Source organism: Heloderma suspectum, chromosome 7, assembly GCF_057233095.1.
Source record: "Heloderma suspectum isolate Gila_16-S chromosome 7, 16-S_ref, whole genome shotgun sequence".
Classification (NCBI taxonomy): domain Eukaryota; kingdom Metazoa; phylum Chordata; class Lepidosauria; order Squamata; family Helodermatidae; genus Heloderma; species Heloderma suspectum.
In genome coordinates this window covers 74,308,680-74,331,397 of record NC_139464.1, presented here as the reverse complement: position 1 = coordinate 74,331,397, position 22,718 = coordinate 74,308,680, and positions in this window count along the sequence as shown.

The window sequence follows — 22,718 nt, the reverse complement described above, 5'->3', positions numbered from 1 at the left end:
TGGGTGCAATAACATCAACCCACTCATGTTCTCAAGGCTAGCATGGGCTTGAAGGGGCCCACCAGGCCTGATGCTGCTTGCCGAAGCATCCTTTCTTCTTCTTTTTAAAAACATCCGAGTTAGGGGGTAGCCAATTGGGCATGTACATGGTTACAGATGCTCATTTTATTATTTTTATTTTAAAAATATAATATCCTTTTCTCAAAAGGAGGGGGGGAGAAAGAAAGAAAGAAAAGAAAAGATGCGTATTCCCAAGCAAATGTGTTCAGCAGAAGCAAACTCTATGTTATTCCTGTAGTTATGATGGTGCCATGAATTAAGTGAATTCAGAATGTGAAACTGCACATGCTCAGAGTATTTCTTTCTTAGTGTTGTCAAAAGGTTTTGTTCTTTTGTGCTAACGTATCAGGAATGTAGAAGCCATTGTGAATCATAGGGAGGGGAGGAGAAATGTTAGTTGTGTGCTTCACAATTGAAAGCTACCTAAAGGTCACCTAAAGGGGACTCCCATAAGTCCATTAAGACCATTAAGAACAGGGGCCCAAATGTCCCTCAAATGCACCACTGTTGAAAAGTATACTATGTCTGAAACTGGAGGTGCTATAGCTATCATGACTAGTAGCCATTAGATAACTTAACTAGGGATGGATGGATCTGCAGGCTTAAGCGCATTTCATCCCATTTCTGCATATGTTTGTGAAGGGTTTTTTTTAAGTCCACAAGGAAATTTGCACATTTTTATATTCATTTCCCCAAATATACACATTGTTGTGCCCATTTCCCAAATATATGCATTTTGTGCGCATTTTTCAAATATACATTTCCCCAAGTACTTTTCCATCAATGTAACACATTTCTCTAACTTTTGTGCACACTTTTCATTAATATACATGTTTTGTGTACATTCCCCCCCCCCCCAAATGAACTGCATCAACAAGCTTGGACAAATGCACATTTCAGCATGTGACTCTGCCTTAGCTTGTATATTGGCTCAGGAGGTGCAAATCTGGTAAATTTGTATTAAAATCTCAATGGAACAAATTTCTCACCCAACCCCATCCTTATTCTCCATGATTTGTCTAATCCCCTTTTAAAGCCATCCAGGTTGGTGGCCATCACTACATCTTGTAGTTTGTTGTTGTTCAGTCGTTCAGTCATGTCCGACTCTTCGTGACCCCATGGACCATAGCACGCCAGGCCTTCCTGTCCTGCGCTCTCTCCCGGAGCGTGCTCAAGTTCATATTCATTGCATCCGTGATGCTATCTAGCCATCTCATCCTCTGCCGTCCCCTTCTCCTTTTGCCTTCAGTCTTTCCCAGCATCAAGGTCTTTTCCAGGGAGTTTTCTCTTCGCATTAGGTGGCCAAAATATTGGAGCTTCAGCTTCATTATCTGTCCTTCCAATGAGCACTCAGGGTTGATTTCCTTTAGGATGGACTGATTTGACCTCCTTGCAGTCCAGGGGACTCGTAAGAGTCTTCTCCAGCACCACAGTTCGAAAGCATCAATTCTTCGGCGCTCAGCCTTCCTTATAGTCCAGCTCTCACAGCCATACATTACTACTGGGAAAACCATAGCTTTGATTAGACAGACCTTTGTCGGCAAGGTGATGTCTCTGCTTCTTACTATGCTGTCTAGGTTGGCCATAGCTTTCCTCCCAAGGAGCAAGCGTCTTTTAATTTCATGGCTACAGTCACCGTCTGCGGTGATCTTGGAGCCCAAGAAAGTAAAATCTGTCACTGCTTCCATTTCTTCCCCTTCTATATGCCAGGAAGTGATGGGGCTAGATGCCATGATCTTAGTTTTTTTAATGTTGAGTTTCAAACCAGCTTTTGCACTCTCCTCTTTCACCCTCAACAAGAGGCTCTTGAGATCCTCTTCGCTTTCTGCCATTAGGGTGGTATCGTCTGCATATCGGAGGTTGTTGATAATTCTCCCAGCAATCTTAATTCCGACCTGTGATTCATCCAACCCGGCATTTCTCATGATGTACTCTGCATATAAGTTAAATAAGCAGGGTGACAATATGCAGCCTTGTCGTACTCCTTTCCCAATTTTGAACCAATCGGTTGTTCCATGTCTGGTTCTGACTGTTGCTTCTTGACCCTCGTACAGGTTTCTCAGGAGACAGGTAAGGTGGTCTGGTACTCCCATCACTTTAAGAATTTGCCACAGTTTGTTGTGATCCACACAATCAAAGGCTTTAGCGTAGTCAATGAAGCAGAAATAGACATTTTTCTGGAATTCTCTTGTTTTCTCCATGATGCAGCGAATGTTGGCGATTTGATCTCTAGTTCCTCTGCCTCTTCTAAACCCAGCTTGTACTTCCGGTAGTTCTCGGTTCACATACTGATGAAGCCTAGCTTGTAGGATTTTGAGCATCACCTTGCTGGCATGTGAAATGAGCGCAATTGTGCGGTAGTTTGAACACTCTTTGGCGTTGCCCTTCTTTGGAATTGGAATGTAAACTGACCTTTTCCAGTCTTGTGGCCACTGTTGAGTGTTCCAGATTTGTTGGCATATTGAATGCAGCACTTTAACAGCATCATCTTTTAGGATTTTAAATAGCTCAGCTGGAATACTGTCATCTCCGCTAGCTTTGTTGTTACTAATGCTTCCTAAGGCCCACTTGACTTCACTCTCGAGGATGTCCGGCTCAAGTTCAGTGACCGCACTATCATGGCTATCAGGGACATTCAGATCTTTCCTGTATAGTTCTTCTGTGTATTCTTGCCACCTCTTCTTAATCTCATCTGCTTCTGTTAGGTCCCTGCCTTCTTTGTCCTTTATCATGCCCATCTTTGCACAAAACGTTCCCTTGAGATCTCCAATTTTCTTGAAGAGATCTCTAGTCTTTCCCATTCTGTTGTTTTCCTCGATTTCTTTGCATTGTTCATTTAAGAAGGCCTTCTTGTCTCTCCTTGCTATTCTCTGCAACTCTGCATTCAGTTGGGTATATCTTCCCCTTTCTCCCTTGCTTTTCGCTTCCCTTCTTTCATGAGCTACTTGTAAAGCCTCATCAGACAGCCACTTTGCTTTCTTGCATTTCTTTTTCTTTGGGATGGATTTCGTTGCTGCCTCCTGAACAATGTTACAGACCTCCGTCCATAGTTCCTCAGGCACTCTGTCTATCAGGTCTAGTCCCTGAAATCTATTCCTCACCTCCACTGTATATTCATCAGGGATATGATTTAGGTCATACCTGAACGGTTTAGTGGTTTTCCCGACGTTCTTCAATTTAAGCCGAAATTTTGCAAGAAGCAGCTCATGATCTGAGCCACAGTCAGCTCCAGGTCTTGTTTTTACTGACTGTATGGAGCTTCTCCATCTTTGGCTGCAAAGGACATAATCAATCTGATTTCGATATTGACCATCTGGTGACGTCCATGTGTAGAGTCGCCTCTTGTGCTGTTGGAAAAGAGTGTTTGCTATGATCAGCATGTTCTCTTGGCAAAACTCTATTAGCTTTTGTCCTGCTTCATTTTGTACACCAAGGCCATGCCTGCCTGTTATCCCGGTGATTTCTTGACTTCCTACTTTAGCATTCCAATCCCCTATGATGAAGAGGACATCTTTTTTTGGTGTTAGTTCTAGAAGGTGTTGTAGGTCTTCATAGAACCGATCAACCTCAGCTTCTTCGGCCTCAGTGGTTGGGGCATAGACTTGAATTACTGTGATGTTGAATGGTTTGCATTACCACATCTTGTGGTAGTGGATTCCATATTTTGACTATGTGCTGGGTGAAGACATACCTCCTTTTATTTGTCCTGAATAATTTCTTCCTTGTAGCCAAATACATGCACAGTTCAACATCATGCTTCACAACCAGAAGTACAATGCAAAATGTCTACTTCTCAATTCTTCCCTCATCCCCCTAAGAAGAACATTATGAATTATTCTGTTCTAATTCTGTGAGTGCCAATGGAGTCCTCCCCCCCACCCCGCAAAGCAAATGCTAGCTTCAAAAGCGAGATTTTCCTCAGGATGTAATAGGGGATGAAGGGTTAAATTTCTCTTCTGTGCCTGCTGTGATCCTGATAATTATCATAGACACCCCAGCTGATGATATTTGCAATTTTTTCCCCGAAATCTGTACATTAAATGTGGAGACACATTGCATGTCACACATCATTTGTCCCAAAATGTGCATAGGAGAAAATGCATTCAGTGTTGCAGTCATATTGGTTAGGTGAAGTGGAAGGGTGAAATATTTGCTGCAGTGGCCACTTAGATTAGAGAAGGATTAAATCCAAGTTAAATCCTTTATCTAAACGGAATCGGTGTCCTGATGCCATCTCCAGCAGTAGTTGGGCTAATCTGACATTGATGTTGTTTACTGCTCCCATCACGAGGCTATATGATTTAGTCTGTGAGTAAGGCTGGATTCTTCAGTCACCTTTAATGACATTTATCTCTGTTTATACCTAAGAACAATCAATGGCCTCTATCGGCTTTAGTTTTTAAGTTCCAATTTTGGACCACTTATTATATGGACAACTAATGACACTTCAAAAGCTTAACCTAGCCCTTTACTTGCTTCATACTGATGATATTGCCCTCATAACAAAAATAACTGCAGTGTCTGCCCAGGTGCTAAGGCTAAATAGATGGCAAGCTGACTGAAGAGATAACAGGTCAATGCTGTGGGAAAGAGTGGCTTTGGAGATGACAACATAATTTGAAAAAGTAAAACCTATAATCCAGGATTCTGCCCATTATTTTTCTTCCCCCTCCCAGATGCAAGGGTATTCGGCTATCTTTTTCATAGTTATCTTTGAAACACAGGCTGAAAATTAAGCATCATTGCTACAAAGCTATAGACTCATTTCCTTTCCATGATGTAAGCATACACTGATCTCAAAATTAAGAGTGTATTCTGTGGATTAATCTTTTCCCATTGCACAGTGGTTATGCAATAGAATTTGCTAATATATCCAGGGGGTGGGGTGGGTTTCCAATGTTTGATGAACTCTGCAGACACTAATGTACAGTGGAGCAGCCATGTTAGTCTGTTGCAGCAAAAACAGAGAGTCTTGTGGCACCCTAAAGACTAACAAATCTATTGGGCCAGTTTGCATGATGAAACAAGCCACCAAGGCTTAAATAAAACCATGGTGGCTTGTTTTAATCCCTGGCATGTGCTCGGCACCATTTTCCTAATTACCTGCCTGGGTGGCTGGTCATGTCATCCCAACCCAGCTGGCATGGCTTGAGGGGGAAACATCCCTCAAATAATCCAGCAACAGCCCATGGGTTCTTTGACAGTTGTTTCCCCCTCAAACAAGCCATACTGCCTGGATTTGGATGAGGTTGTTTCCCCCTCAAAAAAGGCACATGCCTGGGCAGGTAATCAGGGAAATGGCGCCCGGCATATGCGAGGGATAAAAAACAAGCCACCGTAGCTTATATAAACCACAGTGGCTTGTTTTGATTGTGCGAATTGGGTCATTATGGCAGAGGCTTTTGTGAAATGCCATCCACTTCACCAGATACAGCAAGATAATATTGCTCTGGCTTTGTCTGCCAAAGCAAGGAAGGCATGGAATCCATCACTTGATGAATTCCTTCATGATCTAGTTCTGCAAGGATGCTGTCAATTAGTGTACACCACATGAAACATGGGGAAAATACTGTCTGCACATGCCGTATTCCAAGCAGCAAACTAAGTATAGTCCGTGTTCATCAAGGGGGCATGCTCTTAGAATGAAACTACATATTGACTATGTTCAGACATCATGATAAATGCTACCTTATTGCAGCCTTACCCAACCTGGCACCCTCCAGATGTGTCAGACTATCACTCCAATGATTTCCAGCCATGTGGGGATGGTGGGAGTTGTAGTCCAACACATCCGGATTGTGCCAGGCTGGAGAAGGCTGACGTATTGAGATGGGAAAAAGCCTAGCCTCTACCTGGGCTCGCATGCTCCCTTTCCTCACACTCCCTTAATATGCTCTCAAAAGCCAGCACAAACTGATCTGCAGGTGTGCAGACATGATCAGTTCCTTGAAACTACAAACAACATTTACAAACAGAGGGCTCAATATAATTTAAGACTAGCTGGTTAACAGGAGCTTTGTAATCACATATGGTTCCAACATGTTGCTCCACAAAAGACAAATACAGTTCCTTGATGAGTTGTAACAAGCGACTTACAAAGCTGGGTCCATTTTATCTACACATCAGTGTTGCAGAGGACTTCTAACAGACTACTGTGCTTGTTGCCTCAAAACATCCATATTATATATTGCAAATGGGGGGAAGCAGCAATCATAAAGTCATTTGTTTCGCTCCAGCCTACTACAGCATTCACAAAACAATGAGAACTGTCTGGGCATTAAATCCCAAATTAAGATAACATGCACAAATAATAGATGACAAGTGGAAATGCACAATATTGCACACATGGGATTTTTAATTTTATTTTCACACAGCACACTCACCACCCATGCGCACATACATGCATGCACAGTCTAAACCCAAGGAAGCCGTTCAGCATGTGACTCTCATGACTGGCTGTCACTTGAAACAAAGATATCCAGCTGTTTTGGTTTCTTGCATGCAAGCAGATCCACTTGCTTGGAGGAATCACCTTTGACCACTGATCATGACAGAGAATGTCCAAGCCTCTGAACAGGCCCCCAAGAGTATCATTCATTCTGGGTATCCCACATATTCCCCTTGAGACCAACCACCCCATGCTCAGTATCATCACCCACCCCGCAGGAATAAGAAAGGGGTTCTTTGCAATCAGGATCCCATCAACATGAGATATGAGAAACATATAATTTCTGAATCATGGTCACAGAGGCATCCTTCAGAGATTCTCCCAGCCATGTGTGAACTGGTTATCTGTGAGAAGCTCCCCTGAAGCTGAGGGAATGTTTAATTGACCTAACCATCCACATGGGTTAATCTAATCCAGGGGTGTAGAACCTCAGTCTGCGGGGGGGGGGGGAATCCTGACCTCTGGGATTCCCCAGATGACTGTGCTCCTGTCCTCACCTTTCCCCCAACCACTGATTGTTTGCAGGTTTTGTGCAGTGTCCCCCACCCCACCATTCTGAAAGGTTGAAATGTCTCTTGTGGTTAGTTACAGACAGTAAGAGCTTTAAGCTAAAATATGCTGGGGTTTGAGCACACCTGTTTTGCTTTCCACCCCACCCACCGCTGGAATACGACCACTGACAGCTTCTCTGAAATGGAATTTGGCCCTCAGGCTGAAAGAAGTTCAACACCCCCAGTCTAAACATTATTAGGTCAGGGGTGTGGACAACGAGGTCAATTAAACGTTCTATTGGGTTGTACACCTGCAATTGCCCCTCACCCATGTGGTCAGGTCTAGTCATGGGGGAGCTGCTCACAAATAAGCAGTTCCATTGCAAGTGGGAGAATTCTAAATGTTGCCTGGTTCAGGCTGGTATGGGTGTTACAAAGCAATTTGGGAGGGCTTTGAATCTCCTCCAAGCATCCACAGGGAAGTGGCAATGAAGCGTCATGAATCAAGAGCACTTCGATGGTTTCCTCCTTGGAGGATCTATGCAGAGCGGACAAGGCTCCTGAGAAATGAAAGCCAATGGGATGGAGAGCTGAATAAGTCACCACTTCAGCTTTAGGAGTTAGTTACATATGCCTTCCAAGATGGAGTCTGGGGCTCAAACTGAGACCTGGGACAATGTGTCTAATTGCTAGACTAGCAGCGCCTCCCCACCACAGATACATGGGCCAACATCTTGGGAAAGAGGTATAGAAACCAAGGTCTCTTCTTAGGCTCCCCACCACTTTTCTCCTAACTCTGCATGCCACTCTGCCCTCCTTATCTTTATTTCACTTTCACCAAAAGCAGAGGTCACACCAGGGATCCCCAAACCTTTTGCGTCGATGGGTGCATCTGGAATTTTGAGAGTGTTGTGGCTGCTCTCACAAAATGGCTGCCTGGGTGGTCATGGCCAGTCACAAAACACTCATTTCCCAGAAGGCAAATTGGCGAGATTAAAAGAAAAGAAACTTGCCTGAGAACCTAAGTACAAGTCAGGAGTGGGGTCTGAGCTCCAAAAACACTGGTTTGAACCCACAGTTATCTGCTGCAGTTCCAATTGCACAGAAAGCAAACTGATGTGGCTCAGCGACAAGTAACTTCGTCAAGAAACTCAGAACAAGACAGGTGGGGTCTGAGCTGCAAAATACAAAACCACTCTTTTGAATCCAAATAAAGATGGTGCTAGAAGACACCCCTTTGCTTTGCAGCAGGCAGGCATCCCAGTTAAATAATAATTTTTAAAAATCTTAAGAAATAAAACAAAAATCTGGAAGGGCAGGTAGCCTGGCAGGTGCCATGGTCACACACTTATGAGACTGCCTTGCTGACCCTGGCAACTATTTTAAAAATGTTTTCCTCCAGTCATCTCAATATTTTTCTGTAAGCTTTCATACATCTCACTTTAATGAGGACTCTCAACCACGTCATGTCTAGGACACTGGCGTTCATGCTCACCTGCATGCTGGATTGTCTTTCCCTACTATTTATGTAGATATGCTAACTATGAAAAATGAGAGATGCCTTCAGAGTGACCTCATCCCCTGAAATCTATGCCTAGCAAGATGCACCATCTATGATTCTGGATTTCACAGGCTTCATGTGTATAATTAGGGTACCAGACCACCTTACCTGTTTCCTGAGAAACCTGTACGAGGGTCAAGAAGCAACAGTAAGAACCAGACATGGAACAACTGATTGGTTCAAAATTGGGAAAGGAGTACGACAAGGCTACATATTGACGCCCTGCTTATTTAACTTATATGAAGAGTACATCATGAGAAATGCCGGGTTGGATGAATCACAGGTCGGAATTAAGATTGCTGGGAGAATTATAAACAACCTCAGATACGCAGATGATACCACCCTAATGGCAGAAAGTGAAGAGGATCTCAAGAGCCTCTTGTTGAGGGTGAAAGAGGAGAGTGCAAAAGCTGGTTTGAAACTCAACATTAAAAAAATGAAGATCATGGCATCTGGCCCCATCACTTCCTGGCATATGGAAGGGGAAGAAATGGAAGCAGTGACAGATTTTATTTTCTTGGGCTCCAAGATCACCGCAGACGGTGACTGTAGCCATGAAATTAAAAGACGCTTGCTCCTTGGGAGGAAAGCTATGGCCAACCTAGACAGCATAGTAAGAAGCAGAGACATCACCTTGCCGACAAAGCTCCATCTAATCAAAGCTATGGTTTTCCCAGTAGTAACATATGGCTGTGAGAGCTGGACTATAAGGAAGGTTGAGCGCCGAAGAATTGATGGTTTCGAACCGTGGTGCTGGAGAAGACTCTTAAGAGTCCCCTGGACTGCAAGGAGGTCAAATCAGTCCATCCTAAAGGAAATCAACCCTGAGTGCTCATTGGAAGGACAGATACTGAAGCTGAAGCTCAAATATTTTGGCAAAGAGAAAACTCCCTGGAAAAGATCCTGATGCTGGGAAGGATTGAAGGCAAAAGGAGAAGGGGACAGCAGAGGATGAGATGGCTAGATAGCATCATTGATGCAATGAATATGGACTTGAGCACACTCCGGGAGAGAGTGCAGGACAGGAAGGCCTGGTGTGCTATGGTCCATGGGGTCACGAAGGATCGGACACGACTCAACGACTGAACAACAAACAAAGTATTTCCAGTCATGTACATCAGAATGAAAGATACACTCCATCACCAGCACTTTCCCATTTTAATACCTCTAACCAGTGTCGAATTATGGGGTGGGGGTGGAGGGGGGGGAGAGAGAGAGAGAGAGAGAGATTGAGAGAGAAGAACCCTCAATAAAATCCACAAGCTCCACGCTGACTTCCCCTAATTTTAGCCATATTAAACCCCCATAGCCTTCTTGAAAAAAAGTAACTAATTTATAGTAGCCTCAGTAATTTGAGCACTGCTTCTAAACCACTTCCCTTTCCCCCCTCTCAAATGCCGCATTAAAGTAAGAAATTAATGCACACGCTCATCAGAAGAAAGAAGTGGATAAATATGATTGTGTTTGCCTTAATTGTTCTGTTCCACTCTGCCATTTTTTGCTAAAACCACATGTATAAATGACTAAAGAGATTCCATGAAATGGTTGCATTAACATAGCTCTTTCCCCACGGGCGACTGCATATTTCAAACTTATGGTATACCAAGAAAAATTGGTTGTTGTTTAAAAAAAACAAAACCCTAAAAAAACTCTTCTCAGCCAGCTGGCCTGTAGCATGGTTGAAAAATTTATGAGATTTATGGTCACAAAGAGACAATTGCCAGCCCAGAATGTATAATCCTGATGCCCAATGGTATGCTTAGGGTTTATGCTTAATTTGTCACAAGTTTATTGTAAGTACCTATTCCTCTATCCTGCCCAATTTATCATACCCAACTACACAGTCAGATAAAGGAAAAGAAAAAAAAGAAAGAAGAGGAACATAAAGGAATTATATTCCCAGTGGTAGTTTGCTACAGCTATGACAGCACTTGGCAGGAAAGCCAATTATATGCATATGATCAACTGAAAACATTGGGATAGATGTGAAAGATAATGGTATATTTTGGAATTGTGATAGATTCACCCCCTCCCTCCACAAACACATTTTGTTAATTATGTACAAAATGAAAAACATAAAAAGACACAGCCAGAAAATATAAAGAGAATACAAAAGATGATATAGGGCTGCTTGCTCTGAAAAAATGAAACTACCTCTAACGACAAAAGATATAAAAATTTAAATAAAATGCTATCTTATGGAATATGGAGTTGTCAATATGAAATATTTTATAGTCAAAGAGAGTGAGAAAGTGCTACATAAGCCAAAAGAGAGGATTTATATATCAGTGTTCAAGTCTCTTCATAAGTGATATACAAAAAGATCTCTCCATGTAATATGGTGATGAGTTCCTCTTTGTTCCCATCACCCCCTGCGCTGCTGCCATCATGGAGAAGGAAAATCACATTGCTCTTGGTAGGGATGGGTAGAGTGTGGCATTCTGTTGAGGCACTTTCTATTCGTGCTTGAAACGATCCTTGGCATTGAAAATTGAAACTAAATTCTGAGGCGGAGTCTCTGTTCAAAAGAAGGCATTTGATTTTTTGTGACTGCTCTGTATCTGAATTCTTTGAAATCAATGTATCCATTATTCCATTGTCATCAAAGACAATGCTCTCTATGGCCTGGTTCACATGTAACAAAATGAGAGAACACCTTCTCCCTTACCAAGCTGCACAGTCACTGAGGTCATTGGAGGGCATGTTCCTGGTGGTTCCACATGGACCCATGGCCTGATTTGAGTCCATCAGGAGAAGAGCCTTCACTGTGGCAGCCCCCTTTCTTTGGAATTCCCTGCCCCTGGAGGTCAGGCAGGCACCAATACCATGCTGTTTCCGGTGCCTCCTGAAAACAGCACTGTTCCAGAAGGCATTCTTTAATTGCCCAGTCACAGTTTCATTGGTATTCTGTTTTTAAAAATAGCATAATTTTAATCTGGTGTTCAATCTTTTTACTCTTTTGTCTCTTGTGTTCATTGCTCTAAAATCTGTTCTAGATATGGAGCAGTATACAAATATTAAGGGCCGTGGTGGCTTAGTGGTTAAGATGCTGAACTGCAGACTGGAAGGTCGGCAGGTCAGCAGTTCGAGACCCGAGTGCTGCGTGATGGAGTGAGCTCCCGTCTTCAGTCCCAGCTTCTGCCAACCTAGCAGTTCGAAAGCAAGAAATTGCAAGTAGATAAATAGGTACCGCCTCGGCGGGAAAGGTAACAGCGTTCCGTGCACCTCGGTGTTCAGTCATGCCGGCCACATGACCACGGAAGTGTCTTCGGACAGCGCTGGCTCTTCGGCTTAGAAACGGGGATGAGCACCGCACCCTAGAGTCAGACACGACTGGTTGGGGACACCTTTACCTTTTTTATACAAATATTGTAAATAAATAAATAAATAAATAAATAAATAAAATTATGGGTTGAGTATGGGATGAGTATTGGTAGTTGTTGATAGGGCTGTGCACCGCTTCGGCCCGAGGCCCGAACCCCGAGTCGAAGCGGGCTGCTTCGGGCCACTTTGTGTCCCTTCGGAGGTGAAGTGGAGGGGGCATGAAGTGGCCCAGAGCAGGTCAGGGGCTTGGTATGCTTTGGCCCCTGGCCCAGCTCCCCCACCCGGCGCTTCCAGGTCCTTACCTGAGCCACCTTCCCCTCACTGCCACTGCGCCGATGCCTCTGCCGCCACCTCTGCTGCCACCTCTGCTGCCGCCGCCACTGCTCTGCCGCTGCCTCTTGAAGCCTGGACATGTGGCGACTCTTCTTCCAGAGAGTCACCAGTTTTAAAATGGCAATCTCCTGGAAGTTCCAGGAAGTTTCCATTTTAAAAATGGCGACTCCCTGCAAAAAGAGTCGCCATGCGTCCAGACCTCAGGAGTCAGTGGAGCGGCAGGGCAGCAGGCTGCTCCTGCTTTCGCTGTTGCTGGCAGCGGCAGTGGCAGCAGCGCCATCTTCTGAGGCCTGGATGTGGGGCGATTCTTGTTCATAGTTAACAACCCATAGTTAAACTATAGTGCAGGGTTCGCATGTAACAACAACTCACAATTCAACAATTCGGTTGATGATTCAATTATTCATACTCAGGGTTGTCGTTACATGTGAACTAGATCAATATCTAGATACATTTAGATGCTGACATTGTCCAGTAGTTCTGCAGGAGGCAGAATTAACTATACTCCCTCAGTATCTGAGGGAGTATGATATAAGGAGGGTTCTGGATGGGGGCAAATGCTCCTTCCTTGTTCTCTTCGATCTCTCAGCAGCTTTTGATACCATTGACCATGGTATTCTCCTGGACTGCCTGGAGAGGTTGGGCATTGAAGACACCATATTACGGTGGTTCCGTTCCTTCCTCTCTGGCAGGTACCAGAGGATAGCTCTGGGGGAGGATACTTGGGGAAATGGCAGATGCCAGACAGAGGCCACTGTTAAGAGTTTTCTTTACCACTGCTACCAAACCTATTATTTAAGCTACATTTGTCCCCCGCATGAACAATTTCCAAAATGTTCCCCATTTTGATTCCCATGCAGAAAAAAATGAGGGGTGTATTTTGGCCTAATCCTATTTTTTCCAGTACAGAAAGGCTTATTATTTCCACCACTTATTTGGATGGTCTTATTTTCATAATAATTATAATTCAAATTAATGTGTTTTTCAAAATTTCCCAAAATTCACCGTTTCAGTTTTGGATGCCAAATATTCTCTGTATCTTTTCATAACCATTGACTATTCACTGCATATTTGATATCTGTATTTTATTGCAGTACTTGATATGTTCACGTTGTAAATATTTGTCAATAGCTGTATAAAATATTGTATTTTCTATTTTCTCACCATTTACAATATTTCTACATTTTTTCACACGAAAGTTAAAGGAAGGTGCATTGCTAAACTCTGCTTCAATCTGGATTGCATCTGGGAGATTTCTGCTATGAGATGATCACACCACATACACAACAGTTTAAAGAGATCATTAAAGGCTTTGGCTGGAGTCATAAAAACCCAGAAGTCAATCAATAATTCTAACATATTGCATCTTTTTCTTTTATCAGCCAAGTGTGAAACACGGGCACATCCACTGAACATGGGTTTAATTGAATCACAGTTGCTTAGGTGTTCACAGGAGGAGATAAATTAAAAAGTCTTATGCATGAAGGATATAGGTTTCCACATGCTGGAAAAAGCAATAAGCCCTGATCTTGGTAATAAATTGTTGATTATTCACTAAAACCAAATTGCTACCAATAAAAATTATCTGTGTGTCTGCTTTAAAAAAAAGAAAGAAGGAAGGAAAGAACAACCATTTGACTTCTGTACTCAAATTAACAAGGCTATCAGTGAAAGAGGTAGAATTATTTCCTCCAACCAATGAATGTTGCTTTTTCTTATCCTGGATGTTGTGTACAAGAGCACCATTAAAATCAATGCATCATTTGATTTTTGCTATTTTTTAAAGGTCATTTTTATCAGATTATGATTTCTTTGTTTTGTTTTCCTCTATTTAGTGTTGACAGTTCTGGTTGAATTGACTGGGTTTGCTATACAAACTATACAATTGGTTACCAGACTGTGTGTGTGGCTTAGTATTTATTTTACTGCTTTGCTTTGCTTTGTTTATTTGTGTGAGAGGAATGATACCACCTCTGGGGTTTTATTCTTTTTCTTTTTCTATTTTTAGCAGTGTTTGCCATCTCACAGCCTGGCCTCCTGCTCTTCACAGTCACCAGCTCTGGATCCCAGTTCTCTCAGACTGGGGCCCAATCTACATGGGAAAGGTATGAGAAGTGCTCAAACCATGGTTATATCTGGATTTTCATGAAATCGCTTTGGTCCATTAGCGACACACGAAGCGAGAAAAGCAGAATATATGTGACCTAAAAACCAGGTCAAACTGTACCTGAAACCACCTTACTTTGGGGCAGAGTCCCACCAGTAGAAGTGAACATCATCAATGAATAGATGCTGTTCAAAGAATGGGAGAGGCTTGTTCCCCAGCATTGTCCATGCTTCCCTCCTCAGGAAAGCTTAATGGAAGAGATTAATTATATCCCTGTAGTTTACCCCACACCTCTCCCCTTGCATCCACCATTTGTCTTCATAAGCGCGCTCCACTTTAAATGGTTACATTGATAGGAAGTAGGTGCTGCATAGTGCAGAGTAGAAATGAACAGTGGAGAAGTGCCCTATATCAAAAGCACACTGCTGCAAAGTAGTGAAGGAGTGAAACAGTGCTATTGCAGTATAGCGCTACTGCAAAGTAGCACACAGTAAAAATAAAGAGCCGAGAAAGAAGGTGCAGGAGAATGTGCCATATGCACTATATCCAAAGCACACCGCTGCGGAGTAGTGAGAGAGTGAAACTGCGCTATTGTGAAAGTGCAATTGCGAAATAGCACTACCGTGATAACAGAAGAGAAGGAAAGGGGAGTGCCAGTGGTGAAAGGGTGAAACTCCACGATTACAAAATAGTGCTTCTGCAAATTAGTGCTAACTGGCAGGAAAAGAACCCTAAGCCTGCATCCAAAAAGCATTCTACGGCCAATGGAAGAAAAAGGGGAATGGCTTCTCCCTTTGACCAGGTCACAGCCAGGACACAGACACTCCCCTAGACATGCTGGATTTAATTTGAGGGAATGGGGCATAGTGCAGTGAAACTGCATGGAAGCCACATTTAAGGAAAAATGATGCAGTAAAATGACTTTACAAAATGTGCTGTTTTCAGGGGAAAGCTGCGGAGTTGCTGTGGAGTGGCAAAAATGTAATGTGTCACAAATGACCCTGATATGTTCTCGCTCCACACTAAATCACCCATGTAGTTTGAGGCTGGCTTTTTGTTTTCCCAGCACTGAGCACTCCTCCTTCAGCCAACTACCAGTAACCCCTACTCTCGGTCATTCACCTTCCAACTGATTCTAATGAACTTCTCCTTTGACCTTTCTAAAATCTCCTGCCCATGCGGGACCCCAGGATGGATTGGGACTACTGCACAGGTAGGAGAGGTTTAAATTTTCCAATGCAACCACCTTTTCCCCCTTTAAATTTGCACACACACACACACACACACACTGGCAGGGGACTAAAAGGAAGGAGGCTAAAAAGAGATAAAATCCATTGGTGCCAATGGAGATTTTCTTCTGTTTTTATAGTCCTGAACACACAGAGTAGTGGTGGGGGACTTAATGAAAAGAAGAAAGCAGCTGCGAGAAGGTTTAAACCTTATCTGTGTGCAATGCTCCCAATCTGGATCAGGACCCTAAGCACTTACATGGAAGTAAATGTGTATACATGAGCTGCACTCTACATGTTTAACTCTAGTTTAGCCCCTAGAAACAATGTCAGGTGATTCCTGTAAGGTGGTTATGCAGGAGATGGAGCAGCTCTAAGCGGACAATACCTGAGAAGCACAGCATACGCTTACATTTTGTTTTGCCTTTAAAATAGGGCAGGGTAAATATGGGCGGAGAAACCCGCTGAGGATTCAAATCAGGCTGGATTCTCAAGAAGCAGACCTGCAAAGTCCGCAGTGGACCGACTCCACTCACCTCTGAGGCCATCAGATTTCCCACTGGGTGGCTCTCCAGCACTGTCAGGGCCACCAAGGCCCTTCTTCCCCATGCTGGCTTTCAAGGGCTTCCTTAACAGCACGGCCAGGAGGAGGGCCACCCCACGAAATCCGATGGCTGCGGTAAGGCTCTAGGGAAATCCGTGGGGCCTCATGCGGCCTGGATTTCTCCACCAGCCCCCCCTTCCAACTGGAAGTCATGGGGTTCATATACCTCTACTTTTAAATACAGAGTGCAAACCCAGTATTTTCTTATTTCTTTTACATTGCTCAACCAGCTTAAGATGTTTTCATTTAGTATTATGATGTTCCATTTGTAGTAGCAGTACTTTGAGAGTAAAATGGTTGCCATTCGGTATTCATCATGTGTATAATATTTGACATGCTAACTGTAGGTGAGTTTTGAAGCAAAGTAATATAATTATTCCACCTAACCTTACCAACCTTACTGAGAGCCAGTATGATACAGTGGTTAGAGTGTTGGACTAGGACTCAGGAGATCTTGGTTCTAGTCCCCACTTGGCTATGAAGCTCACTGGGTGATTTTGGGCCAGTCACTGATTCTCAGCCTAGCCTACCTCACAGGGTTGTTGTGAGGATAAAATGGAGAGGAGGACCATGTAAGCTGCCTTGGGTTCCTTGCAAGAAGAAAAAGGGTGGTATATAAATGTAATAAACCAAATATAAATATTTACAAAATAAAACATTTACTAGATAACAAAAGAGTAAATTACATTTGACATCACATTCTTCTTTTTGTATTCACCTGACAAGAAAGATATGAACATATATTGCCTTCTGGTAAGTATGTGTATCTCTGACTCTACCTCTCTATCTTCCTAGTACAAAAGGAAAGTTCTCTTTTGTTATGATTCTTTCACTGTCTGCCCAAGTTTGTAAAGAAATCCTGCTTCTCAAAAACTTTACAGCATTTCTGAAGTCTGACATGTTGCTGTACTTTTGTATTTTGCTGTCAGGCATAAAAACTGTTGGAGCAAAGAGTTATGGGGCTTCTCCACATGGGGCTTTTATGCTATAATTGAGATTGGTTACTCATGGAATTTTGTGGGTCCTTTACATGATGCTGTCAACCTCTAGTGCCTGTCCAGTGGTTTCCAACCATTTCCTCAGCTTAATTTGAAGCAGAAATAATTAGCTAATAAAAATAACTGGTTTGAATCAGTTTGAATTTGTCCATGTAAAGAGGAAGTGGTGCTCTAGTGGCTGTTTAATCAAACATATAGAACTTGCTGATAAAGGGAAAAAGTGGGGGGGGGGAGGGAAGTGCTTGTAATCTGATCTTAACTCTGCAAAGAATCCAGAAGAAGAAGCTCCGGTATGATCGTGGGATAAAAAGCCTCTGTGTGGAGAAGCCCATGGAGTATCTTTGTGGCTCAGCTCAGGGCCAAACCAGATGTGATATTAAGTATGTGATTGGCCACAGGGAGACCTATCTAGATTGGGGCTGAAGCATAAGGGGTGAAAAGATTTAACTATTTGCCTTTGCCAGAGTCTCAGCCTGGACTTCCCTGTGGCTGCCATAGTGATAATAATAAAAAAGTACTCCAGACCTAATCATGTGCTTAATGTTATGTCTAGTTTGGTCTTTAGTGCAGTGGTGGGCAGAAAGTAGGTCTCCAGATGTTTTGAACTTCAACTTCCAAAGTTTCTTACTATTGACCATGCTAGCAAGGACTTCTGGGAGTTGAAGTCTAAAATATGTGGAGATCTACCTTCTGCTCACCCCTGTTTAGTAGACACAGAGTTGGAGTTGAGTCTGAGAGACCAAGTTTCAAGCTACAGTTTGCTATGGACTCATTGTAGGCCTCTAAGGCACTGTCCCCCACATGTATATTGTTGTTGTTGTTATTAAACTTACTTCATAGGAATGCTGTGACAGGAAACACAATAAAGCCTCTAACACACTTTGCAAATTAACAGTGTGGTATTTTGAAAACAAGTGATAGATGAATTTCATACCTTGTAAACGTGCTAGTTCACATTATTAGAATGTCCAGAAACATGAGCAGAGAAGTAGGTAAAAAAAAAATAGCATGAAAGTCACAGGGGGTGCTTCCAGACAGGAGTGTTATTGTACAAACATGCCTCATTCATGACATTTTTATGGGGTGTCATAGAATAGTAGGGTTGGAAGGGGCCTACAAGGCCATCGAGTCCAACCCCCTGCTCAATGCAGGAATCCAAGTGTGTGTATCCAGATGTCATCTTCCATTTGTAGCCATCCCCACTGCTTCTTCAGTCATTTTTCTTACCAGAAAAAAATCCATTAAGGAAGAAAACAAAAAACAAAAACAGAATAGCTGCACAATGCCTTTTGATTGTTAGTGCTAGGAGCCATTGGTCTGGAAGCAACCTAGGATTCAAAAGGTTAGAATGCTGAGGCATGAATCCAATGCATAGAATTTGCAGCTCTCCTAATCAAGTTGATAACAGACATATTTTAATTGATGTCTGGCAATTTTCTGAAAGACATGATGTTGTTTCTTTAAGTGAATGGTCACATCTTTAAAAGAATGGCTAGACATCAAGTAAAACATATGAATTGGATTTATGAGAGCTGCAAGTTCCATGTATCATACTCATAAGCTAACAAAGGGATCACATCCAGTTTTGAGACCAAGAAACAAAGCTTATCATGCGAATTCAAAAACAAAAGTTGAAGCACATAAAAACTGATTTAGCCAAATGTGTCTTTCCAAAAAGACTGAGGGGCTAAGGGAAGTGTAGAATGAGATGGGCCATGAAAATTAATCTATAATACTAAAAGAAGATGTGTCTGTCTGACACCGCCATAGCTCCAAGACCATGAAACCTGGCATGCGTACTAAGGGGTGCACACCCTAGGGTGTGTGCACCTCAGGGTTATTTTGTTTTAAAAATCCATTAATTAATTGTAATTAATTTAAATGTGTCCATGGTTGAAGTCAGTGGTAACATCTTCAGCCACAAAGGGCAGAGTTTTCTAACCAGCACAGTTTTGCATTCCATACAGTTTAAAACCAGGGGACACAATTGTATGCCGGCCCCTCCCCCATGCTGTGGGGCAGCCTCCCTGATTGGGGGGAATGGAGTGGACAGCCCCCTTCTGACAGGGGCTATGCCTAGGGATGCCAGCAGGTATGGCTTCACTCATTCATTTCATTTCATTTCATTTCATTGATTACATTTCTATACTGCCCAATAGCCAAAGCTCTCTGGGCAGTTTACAAAGATTAAAACCCTTAAAAATACAATATTGTACATAATATTAAACTGTTTAATGAAACTTGTAGAGACCGCACATGCATGCACACACATGCCTATCTATCTATCTATCTATCTATCTATCTATCTACGCACTCACACAATTTTTTAAATCAACAATAAAAATCTCAGGACCTGATTAAAAACCTTATCATATGCTACCAAATGCCTGAGAGCAGAGGAAGGTCTTAACCTGGCACAGAAAAGATGTTAGCATCAGGTGGACCTCTCTGGGGAGATTGTTCCACAATCAGGGGGCCAACATCATGAAGGCCCTGTTCCTTGTTGCCACCTCCGAGCCTCCCTCAAAGGAGGCACCTGGAGAATGGCCTTAGATGCTGAACGTAGTATATGGGTCAGTTCATGCCAGGAGAGGTTTTCCATCAGGTATTGTGGTTCCAAGCCATGTAAGGCTTTATAGGTGAAAACCAGCACCTTGAATCGGGCTCAGAAGCATACAGGCAGCCAGCACAAGCAAAACAGAATCACTGTTATACGTTTGGACCTTCTTGTCCCCATTATCCATCTGGCTGCTGTATTTTGCACAGACTGCAGCTTCTGAACTCAGATGGGGCAATTACAGCTACCTAAGTTTGCACACCTATCAATGTAAGGGCTATTCCCACCTATGTGTAGCTGGGTCCATTCGCTAGTATATGAAATAAAAGGATACCCAACAGCACAGTGTTTTCTCCAAGGGAAGTTTGAAGGTGGCAAACAAGCTCTCTTGGCAACAAGAGAGACGGCCTTCTCGGTGATGCCCGCCGGCCCCTGATGGTGGAACAGTGAGGCACGCCTGGCGCCAACACTGTCATCCTTTTGGTGCTAGCTTAAGACTTTCCTCTACTCCCAGGCATTTGACAGCATATAAGTTTTAACAGGTCCTGGAATTTTTATTGTTGTTTTAAATTGTTTTGTAGATGGTTTTTATATTATGTTTTATATTGTACTTTTATAGTTTTAATCTTTTATAAACCACCCAGAGAATATTGTCTATTGGGTGGTATAGAAATGTAATAAACAACAACATATGCCAAACTCAGAACTTTATTTATTTATTATTTATTTATTTCATTTCTATACTACCCAATAGCCGAAGCTCTCTGGGCGGTTCACAAAAATTAAAACCAAACAACACACAATAAAACAATTTAAAATATATAGAACATTAAAACCACAATATAACAATACAACCACAATAAAACCTAGCAGCAGTGCAAGAGTTTAAAATACAGATTTAAGACAGCAAAGCTAAAAATTTAGAAAGCTAAAATGCTAAAATGCCTGGGAAAATAAAAAGGTCTTCACCTGGCGATGAAAGGAATACAATGTAGGTGCCAGGCGAACCTCACTAGGGAGCTCATTCCAGAGCCGGGGTGCCACAGCAGAAAAAGCCCTCCTCCTAGTAGCCACCCACCTCACTTCCTTTGGCAGGGGCTCATGGAGAAGGGCCGCTGATGATGATCTTAAGGTCCGGGCAGGCACATATGGGAGGAGGCGATCCTTCAGATAACCTGGCCCCAAACCGTTAAGGGCTTTGAATGTTAACACCAGCAATTTGAATCGGGCCCGGAAATGGACTGGCAGCCAGTGCAGCTGGAAAAGTACTGGCATAATATGAGCTCGCAGGCCAGTCCCTGTTAATAATCTTGCTGCCCTATTTTGGACCAGCTGAAGTTTCTGGACTGTTTTCAAAGGCAGCCCCACGTATAACACATTGCAGTAATCCAGACGAGAAGTTATCAGAGCATGGATAACTGTAGCTAGGCTATCTCTGTCCAGATAAGGGCGTAGTTGGTATACCAGCTTAAGCTGATAAAAAGTGCTCCGTGCCACTGAGTTCACCTGTGCCTCAAGTGACAGTTCTGGATCCAAGAGCACCCCCAAACTACGAACCTGATCCTTTAGGGGGAGTGCAACCCCCTCCAGAACAGGTTGAATGTCACCTAGCCGGGCAGACGAACCACCCACTAACAGTACTGGATTGAGTTTCAGTTTATTGGCCCTCATCCAGTCCATTACCGTGCCCAGGCACTGATTCAGAACAGCCACTGCCTCACCTGGGTTTGATGAGAAAGAGAGGTAGAGCTGGGTGTCATCCGCATATTGATGGCACCTCAGCCCACACCTCCGGATAACCTTTCCCAGCAGTTTCATGTAGATGTTAAACAGCATGGGGGAAAAAATAGAGCCCTGTGGAACCCCATGGCACAATTGCCATGGCACAGAGCAATAATCCCCCAGCACCACCTTCTGGAATCGGCCATCCAAGTAGGAGCGGAACCAGTGTAGTGCAGTGCCTCCAACTCCTAACCCAGACAACCTATCCAGAAGGATACCATGGTTGATGGTATCGAAAGCCGCTGAGAGGTCCAGGAGAATCAACAGGGTCGCACTCCCCCTGTCCCTCTCCCGGCAGAGGTCATCCCACAGGGCGACCAAGGCAGTTTCTGCTCCAAAACCAGGCCTCAAGCCCAATTGAAATGGATCTAGATAATCCGTTTCATTCAACAGTGCCTGGAGTTGTCCTACAACCACCCGCTCAAGCACCTTGCCCAGGAAGGGGATGTTGGCCACTGGCCTATAATTGTTAACATCCTCTGGGTCCAGGTTAGGCTTTTTCAGGAGTGGTCTAATTACCGCGTCTTTTAAAGCGGCAGGCACCACTCCCTCTCTCAAGGAGGAATTTACAACCTCCTGGACCCAGCCAGATATCCCCTCCTTGTTTGATTTAATAAGCCATGAAGGGCAAGGGTCAAGCACACAAGTGGTCGATCGGACTTGGCCAAGCACCTTGTCTGCATCCTCAGGCCTCAGTAACTGAAACTCATCCAATAAAACTGGACCAGACGGTGCTCTGAACGCCTCTACCAATGGAACTGCATTAATGGTGGTGTCCAATTCATGACGAATCTGAGTGACTTTATCTGCAAAGTGCTGTGCAAACTTGTCACAGCGTGCTACTGAGGGTTCCACCATCTCTCTCCCTGGCCCAGAATGTAACAGGCCGCGAACCACCCGGAAAAGCTCCGCTGGACGACACTGAGAAGATGCAATGCTGGTGGAAAAGAACTGTCTCTTTGCCACCCTCACCGCCACAGAGTAGGCTCGATAGTGGGCTCTTACTTGTGTTCGGTCAGACTCAGCACGAATTTTCCTCCACCTGCGTTCCAGCCATCTCCCCTCTTGCTTCATTGCCCTCAGCTCAGATGTATACCAAGGAGCTGGCCAGGCTCTGCTCAGAGGGAGAGGCCGCTTGGGCGTGATCGTGTCAACCACCCGAGTCATCTCTGCATTCCACAGAGCGACCTGGGCTTCGACAGGAGCACCAGCCATACCAGCAGG